Below are 9,178 nucleotides of genomic sequence, written 5' to 3' on the forward strand. Positions count from 1 at the left end.
CTTCATAAATGGGAACAAATTTTGTGGTTTTTGACAGGCTTCAAGTTACCAAAGTGCCAAAGCATACGGCTTATTATCTGATCTTAGCTTCTCTGTGAAGATTTCGTTATGTGTTGACAACACATTTACCTGATAAAGGTCAGACACAAAGACTGGACTGAATATTGGTGAAAAAGCAGCCAATGTCCACAGAACCCCCCCCCCCCCCCCCCCCCCCCCCCCCCGGAAAGCGCAGTGGTGAACAAAAATATTGAACAACACCACTTTAAAGAATAAGAAGAAAGTCTGGCACCTTGGAAGCAAACATTTACAAAACTTGGGTTGGCATAAGACTTGTGCAATGTGCTTTACATTTTTCATCTTATTAAAGAAAGTATAAGTGTTGTTATTGATTGAAACCCTGGTAGCAAATTTTCTCATATTCCTATCTCCACAAGCATTGGGGAAAATGAAGCCCCTCGGGGCCTCACCACATGCGAAGCATAGCAGAGCAGGATAAGCACATGTCCAGATGATTTAAAAAAAAACACTGTGTACTCCATTTAGCTGAGCGAGTTTCAAGCTCCTTGTCCTGCACGAAGGCTCAGTGTCACGTCTTACCATGGTGCTTTCATCGTTCATTAAATTAGCTCCCCCCTGCACTTATGCTGTAAATGATCAAAGTGCCTGATCTGTTTAAGAAAGTTGTGTCTGAGTCTGAAGGCAGTACAGCCAATGGCCTGGGGCACACACTGTACCTGATGTAAAAGGCCATGTAGACGCTTCAGCCTCCCATTTGTTTGCATTACCGCCTGGTAAATTGACATAAATAAATCTGCTTTTGTTTTTAGTATATCATGGGATGCCACACTTAATATAGTGTAATGTGTTTTCAGCTGAACTATTCAGTCCTTCGAAATGTTTTGATGTTTCTCATAATCTGTTGGCTTCTGTCTATCCATGGAAAAATGTGTAGCCAGAGGTAAAGGTGGTACTGGCTTCCACTGAAATATGTTTAGACCTTTATTATTTTGAAGATTTGAATATATAAGCCAACTAATGTATTACACAGTTTTATTATAAATAAAGTTATACACTTCTAAGGATACCTTTTACCTACAAAAAGCCAGGTAAGCACCCCTGAATATATTTTACAAAAGTGCATGGACATGTAGATATTCTTTGTGAAGATGAGCACTCTTCCATTTGTAGAACAGCCTCCACTCTTTTGGAAATGTTTCTGCAAGACTGTAGAATCTCACTGCAGGAGTTTGCTTCCATTCAGACATTCAGCAAGGCTGAATGTTCAGCTTATACTACTTGGATATGCTGCAAAAATGAATAAAGATAGCAGCTATACCAAAGTATTTCAAAGACTATTCTGGACAGTAAGTTGTTCATGCATTTCCCTGCATCTAGCTGGCTTTGATAGAAGTGAAACTTCACTGGACAAGGTAATCATAAAAAACTAAAACACAAAGAAGTTGTGAGGGCAAAATTGCAGCTTTTCCAAGGACAATGCTAGTTTTACAGCTAAGCCATCTCTGGAACAGCAGTAGAAGCAACTAAGTACATTTCCTTATGCAGACTACTTCAATAAAGCACAATTTTAACGTTATTATTTCTTAGTTTTGGACTATTTTATCTGTATTCTTTATTTTTTGGTTTATAGCAAGTAAGTTGTTACTAATGCAAATTATAAGCAATAAATAAATGATGTTAAACAATGTTATGTGTAAGCCAGAGGTTCTAAAAACACAAGAGCTATTCACCAAAGCCAATGTACTATATTGTAATTTTAAGAAAAGTAAACCAGATTCACAACAAAATTTATTGAGGTATTTCTCTGGTCGCTATCCACTTCTCCACCAGGTTTCATGAAGTTCAGCTGGGTGGTTTTTGTGTAATCTTGCCGACAAACAAATGTCACTAGAAACATACCTCCACATCAGCTCCTTCCTTAGAAAAGGAATAAAGACTTAAACTTTGCCTCTCTCAAAGAGCTTTTATAAGTTTATAACCTCAAGAAGCAGCTGCAGACTCATCAGCAGCAAAATGACTTCTCATGATTGCTGTTGTGGTTGTTTGCACAAGAAGTTGCCTGCTAATGCAAAGAAAACTCTTAATGCATTTATGGCCTCTGACCAGTTAAGTGGAGCCACTTTAGCTTTGTCAGTAAAGGACAAGGAAATCTGTGGATTCTCTCACTCTCCCTCAGTTTTTACAGTGGAAATTACACAGAGGCGTGGCCTGAGTTCTGACACTCACTGGTTTATCTGAGGCTGAAATGAAATTAATTTTTATGTAGTGCGTGCTCTCTCTCACAGGGAGAGTGAAAAATGGGATGGTAACACTATAGTTGTGATTATATTGATTTTTTTCCCCCCATACCGTATGTGAGAACCACACAGGGGTTCATATCACGGGAATCTACTGTATCACATCATATGTGTGGGCTTTTGTGTGGCTCCCCCAAGTTTACGGTGTATTCACACACACACCACACAAACACACACACACACACGTACAGGGACTAATGGTCTCAAACTTAAACTGATCATGGAAATTGCATTTATTTCATTCACTCTCTCTCCCTCTCATGCGTCTCTCTTCCAGTCTGTTACTCCTCTGTGTTTTCTGATCACATTCCCTCCCTTTGTTTCCTTTATACCCCCACCTACTTTTCACGCTCTTTTCTCCCTTTTCTCTTTTCCCTTCCATTTACTCAAGAGCTATTTCAAGTCAAATTTACTTAACTGAGATGACCGTAATTAGATAAAGTCTTGCAAAGCATCTTTTGAGACGAAAAGACAACAAAGCAGCTTTTAAACTAGAAAAGCACATCTTCCCCGAGGTTCAGTGCCAGGGTCCTGTTTCTTGAGAGAAAGGATACAGATCTAACAGTCTGCTCCTCTGCCATCTGTTCATTAACTTTAGCTTAGTGGTTTTTGTGTAATCTTGCTGATAGACAGTGTTAATCACATACCACCAACTTAATTCTCACCTTGCCACTCTCAAGGTAAACCCTGCTTCAGCATTTACAGGTGCCATCAAAGACCTGGGCCTTTTTTTCTTACAGACTTACAAACTTATTCTGGTAACCGGGCATGGATCTCTGTGTTTTTCTGCTTAAGTAGCTGCCCCTGTGACCCGATAAACTTACAAACTGGACTTTATTATGCAGCCAGAGGAGGAGGAGTCAGCACTTAGACACTTTGCATTTCAGCTTCTACCTACAGTCTGTGCATACAGCAACCATGCACAGAGATCTGCAGAATATAATGAAAATTAAAGACAAAAAATTTTTTTTGCAAACAGAGCAGGAACGTGATTTAAAATAAAATGTGGTTGAACTCTCGGATGCAATGGCAAAGGTCAAAACCACAGTGGAAGGAGATAAAAGCGGTTTGGAGGGAGTTCAGTTTGCTGTGTTGTTGCCTGTTTTTCCTGCGGGCAGTGATCTGCTTTGACACACTGTGCAGCTTCTCTTCGCCTGTTTTTTTCTCTGCCTTCTCTCTCCTCTCTCTCTGTCTTGTTCCTGTCTGCTTTTCATCCTCTTGCACCTTGTTTATCTTTATTTCCCTTTCTCCCCTTCACCCTATGTGCCACCCTGTCTCTCTCTGAGTTTCCTCCCTCCCTGCATCCATACCTCTCTCCTTACGGTGGATTAGAGAGGCTTACAGCCTAGTCGATCCTAATCGGGTTTATCCAAGCAGAGGGCGATCGTTGGGCTATCAGTAATTACACACGCTGATATTAGCTTCCCCTGATATGCACCCTGGCACATTTTCAATCCACATCATCTCTTTGGATCAAACAAATGGTTATATCAACAGTATGATGCAATGCCAGCTTAACATGGCATTTTTTCCTTCTTTGTTTTGCAATACAAAGATCCATCTGTTCTTTAATTACGGACATTTCATTCAAGCCAAGGCCTTGCAAAATAAAAGATCTGAGATTGTTTTAAACTGTTTTAAAGCCATTGCGGGGGGGAGGGGGGCGGTATGAGAAGGGGAAAAAAACGCTTGGACACTGCTAGCACACAAATGCAAAGCAGGAGATGAAGCATACACTGTTCCAAAATAGAGTAATGTCAAACTATCTTACTGTATATTTTACAGTTTTGTACTGTCTTTCTAGAATATCATGAAATTTACATAAGTAGACTGTGATTTTACATGTCAAAGGTAAAATTACATAACATCACTGTACATATAGTAAAACACAATTTACTTGTTTTTTAAATATATTTTTTTGTACATATGCATATTTAGATTGTAAAAATACATTCAGAAATGTATCATAATTTCACAAATATTTGTCTGTTATGTGAGGGAATGATCTGTTAAATCCAAATGTAATATTATGGAAAAATATATAAAATGATCGAAAATTAATGAGAACAATCAATAATTAAAGAAGTATTTGAATTATAATTGTGCTGAAAATTTCATGTCATCTAGGTCTGATTCAATAATTCATAGGTAACAAGTGAAAATATAATTAATAGGAATAAAAACTAAAAAAAAAAAACAACATTGCACGGCCACGCTGTGCTAATTATATATTTTAAAAAATAAATGTAGAGGTAGGAATTGCAATTAATATAAATCTCAAAGTATTCACAACATTCCTGAACAGAAATAGGCCTCTGCACCTGGGTGAGGGTGTGGCCATGAAAACAATGTGACATGCCATTGGATGTTGGGACACATAATAACATGACGCTAAGCATCGGCCAATGAATGTGAACTAACAACCACAAGGTCGCGGGTATGGCAGCACTGTAGGAAAAAATCCTAATATAAAAGTATTTTACTGTGCATTTTACAGTTTTGTTCTTCTAGAATATCATTAAAGTTACGTAAATAGACTGTGATTTCACATTTCAAATGTAAATTAACATTAAATCACTGTAATGTAATAAAACATAATTTTCATGATTATTAAATGTATCTGTCTGTACATATGCATATTTAGATTGTTAAAATACATTGACAAATGTATCATGATTGAAAGATTGAACTGTTGAATTCAAATTTGATGCTATGGAAAAGTATATAACGTGATTCCTATAAGCTTGTGTTACATCACATAAGTATTATTATCATTGCTATTTAGAGCGATCGTGGCTCAAGAGTTGGCAATTCGCCTTGTGATCAGAAGGTTGCCAGTTCGAGCCCCGGCTCGGACACTCTCGGTATTGTGTCCGTGGTCAAGACTCTTCACCTACTGGTGATGGCCAGAGGGGCCAATGGTGCGATATGGCATGCAATCCATTATTATTTAACTGTATATTTCTGTACATTTCCGTATTATGATTCATATTGCCACATTCATTGACCTTGTTTATAGGTAATTTCATTGTTTGATCACGTTAAAATGTTCCTAATTTAATGTCTAAAAGCACTTGGAAAAGGCAGAATCCCATGTAAAATTAGTGCAACAAACTCTATTTTCATTACTGGAAATGACTGTATTTTCATGAGAAAGTTATTTTCTGTTATTTTACGGTAGTATTTTGGCGCCCCAGCTGCCGGAATATTACCGTTTTTTTAAGATGTTTTTTGTAACAGTGTAGCTGAATATGTTTCCAAACCAACTTCATTCTAAGCCAAAGACGAGAAAATATGGTGAAGCATATCTGCCCTTTGGTTTCACCTGCACAAGTGCCAAGGTAGGTCTCCCCTGACGCAGGGAAATTGTTTTTCCCTGCGTCAGGAGCACGCGCTGGGCTCTTGGTTTTTAGTTCACAAACACTTGTTGTAATGACTAACTACTCCTGACATTTTGGAGATGTTAGGTCTTTATACAGTAAAGTTACAGTGGGATACAAATAACATCAGGCTGTTCCTGCCACGATTTGTTCCCCCAGTTCAAATCACAGACTAACAGTATCCTACAGTTGTTTATGTTTTTGAACCCATTTTGCACAGAGAGGCAAGACTAAGAAGTCTATGCTGCAGTTCTAGTGATTGTTCCAGTATTTATTTGGAAGATATTTGGCACTAATTGTTGTTTAGAATGTTGTCATTATCTATCTTTGAGACAGAGTACGGTTGTCCACCAGTGCACTGTGCACTGATGGAATGATACAGAACTTTGCTACTCAAACTTAGCAGTCAAAGTGCTTTTTACTACAAGCCACATTCATTAGTGCTTTCTAACAAACAGAGAATAAAGTTGCACTGCAATGGATGGATTGTGGGCACTTTGGAGTTCACTATCTTGTCCAAGGCCAAGGAGGAACCAGGGATCAAACCACCAATTTTCTGATTGGTAGATGCCTACCTCTATCTCCTGAACCACAGCACCACAATGCATACAGCAAGATTGCTTTGATTTTAGTCACTATATAATGAACAAATGCACAGACTAAAAATTCAAACATTAATTAAAGACACGATGTATGTGCAGAAAACTGGGAGTGACTGACTTCGTATATAGTCCAGACCAATACACAACCTCTCCTATTTTTCCACACACACAACAGATATGGCTATGATATCAATTGCATTCAAGGATTTAAGGGTTGTACTGCCGTGCAGAGATGCTCTCTGACAGCTGCACACACCAAGGACAAGTGGTTCTTCACATTACCCCAGCAGCATGTTTTCTGTCTTAGTGAGTACAAAAAGGTCCACGAGTGTTTCAGTGCACATTTCTTTATGCAGCCACAACTACAAGGGCACCCACTGAGCATGCTTCCTCCAAGCTGTCTCCATGTGAACTAGAAAGCAGTAAAACAAAAACAAGTGAGTATAATCCTGGTCTTGTGCTACTCTCTGCATGGAGAACTCGTGTGTAATTTTAGTGCAGTGGCTGTGCAGACAAATATATGGTGACCATAAAATTCAGGGTACACAAACATCCTCGTGAACAACCTCTGAAGACAAAACTTATTTAGATGGACAAAGTTTAACAAAGGCTTAATTCACCACCAAAATACTTTTTTAAAAACATGATGCTACCTATTCATAGTTATAGTGTTTACTCAATGTCATAACCAAGGAAAATCATCTAAACTGTAAAATACATCAGTGTATCCAATCAGTTATATGAAAATAAATCTAAGACAGTGTTTTCTTCTTAAAAGTGTTTTTTAAATACTCTTAAATGTGTCTTTTTGATTATTTTTTTACTTAGCTTTTTGTCTGATCTGTTCAGTGGTCATAATTGATATACAAAACACCACAATTGAACCATGGATGGACACTTAACAACCACACAGAGGGGGTAAAAACAAAATGGACACAGATATCAGGTTTATAATGCCCAGTCAGCAGACAGAGAAGAGTGTTGGATTGCATTGGAAAAAAAGATTATACTGAGCTTTTAGTCCATCATCAGAAGGAGAAATGATGAGGTATTCTTTGGGCTTAAATGTCTGCGTGTGTGTGTGTGTGTGTGTGTGTGTGTGTGTGTGTGTGTGTGTGTGTGTGTGTGTGTGTGTGTGTGTGTGTGTGTGTGTGTGTGTGTGTGCCCGTTTGCCTGTTTGTGCCAACAGGCAAAGGTGTACATAGACACCTGCCTGAGGGCGTGAAGATAGCTCCATTTGTAGGTGATTGAGTTTGGGCGAAGGTGTGTGTTTGTGTATGTGTGTGTGTGCGCACCATGTTTGCATATATTTGTGGGGACCAAAAATTGGAAGTTTACTATACTTGTGGGGACCAGCAGCCCTTATGGGGACAAAATGCCCATCCCCATGAGTTTGAAGGCATTTTTGAGACTCAAAATGTGGTTTTAGTGTCAGGGTTACAATTAGTGGGAAAGCATTATGTCAATGAAGGTCCTCACTAAGATAGCTGAACGTGTGTGTGTGTGTGTGTGTGTGTGTGTGTGTGTGTGTGTGTGTGTGTGTGTGTGTGTGTGTGTGTGTGTGTGTGTGTGTGTGTGTGTGTTCACTAAAAAGAAGAGAGAGAGAGCGAGAGAGAGGCAGGGGGAAAGGTGAAAGAGAAAGAAGGAGGAGAGAGAAGAATGTATCACGTAATCTAATCTAAGTGGCTATTTTTCTTGTATAAAACCTGGGCTGCCCTCAATGAGACCGCTGTCCTCATCTGTCTAAAAGCAGTGAGTGAGTCATGCTGTAGGGCTATACACACTCACAACACACACACACATACACGCCAAGTCACAGTGAGTCAGCCCAGATCTGCTATAGATGCTCACCTCAATAATGAATAATGAAATAGGGAAAGGCATATAAACTGCTCAAATAACATGTGAACACAGTGGATAGTAGACATATGGATGATCCTGATGGACGCACACACAGGCACACAGTGACATCTTCACAGAGCACATGAGCAGCTGGACTATGGGCAGGTGAACAGGTGGATTGTACACCAGCACCTTGAGGTTTGTGTTTGTCCACAGGTGGAGAACATTCAACCGAAGGTCGTCACTGCAAGCTGGATGGAGTCGTCTCGAAAACAAAGGTTTTGTCAGCATTTCAGGGGATTTCAGTTTCCAGTTTCTAGTCAATGAATCAAAAGTTCCGGCCAACAGTTGGATAGCTTAGCTTCTAACAGAGCCTAGAATTAGCAGGACTATAGATAACCAAATGCATCCATTTCCGACTGCTGCTGGTCTACTGCCCATTCCCATTCTCCCACTCCATCCCCACTCCCCACAGGCTGCAGGTCTCAGACTGATCATTCATCGTCCCAGATTTGAACTACCCCCTAACCCCATCTGACACAACAAATGTATGACTGCTGCTGGTCTTCTGCTCTGGCCCTTCTTCATACATGTCAGGAAAGGCTGCACAACCAAATGGATTTGCCCTGCAGTGATTTTTCTGCCTTAATAATATTCAACTGATACCACCATCACTAGTCGCATTTTCCAGAAACATATAACACAAACAGATAAATCATTTCTTTAAAAAGTCTATAAAAAGCAATGTTATGCCTCTGTTCCAGTTTGTTTAGCCTCATCCCGCCATCATGTGCTATAAAAGGCACAAACAGCTGCAGGGAGATGCAGTGAGGTTAGAGATAATCATGTGTATAAGAATTTAACACAAACAATCCCAGTGTCTTCTCAAATATTACACCAGGAAACACGCACACGTACAGAAAAAAACATAATATTCAATAATTTCCCTTGTGGGATCAATAAAGTATCTATCTATTGATTTAAGAGGCACGTGAAACCAACACATAACCACACACACTTAAACACGCAGAGCTAG

The sequence above is a fragment of the Rhamphochromis sp. 'chilingali' genome, assembly GCF_963969265.1.
Source record: "Rhamphochromis sp. 'chilingali' genome assembly, chromosome: 4".
In the NCBI taxonomy this organism is placed as follows: Eukaryota; Metazoa; Chordata; class Actinopteri; order Cichliformes; family Cichlidae; genus Rhamphochromis; species Rhamphochromis sp. 'chilingali'.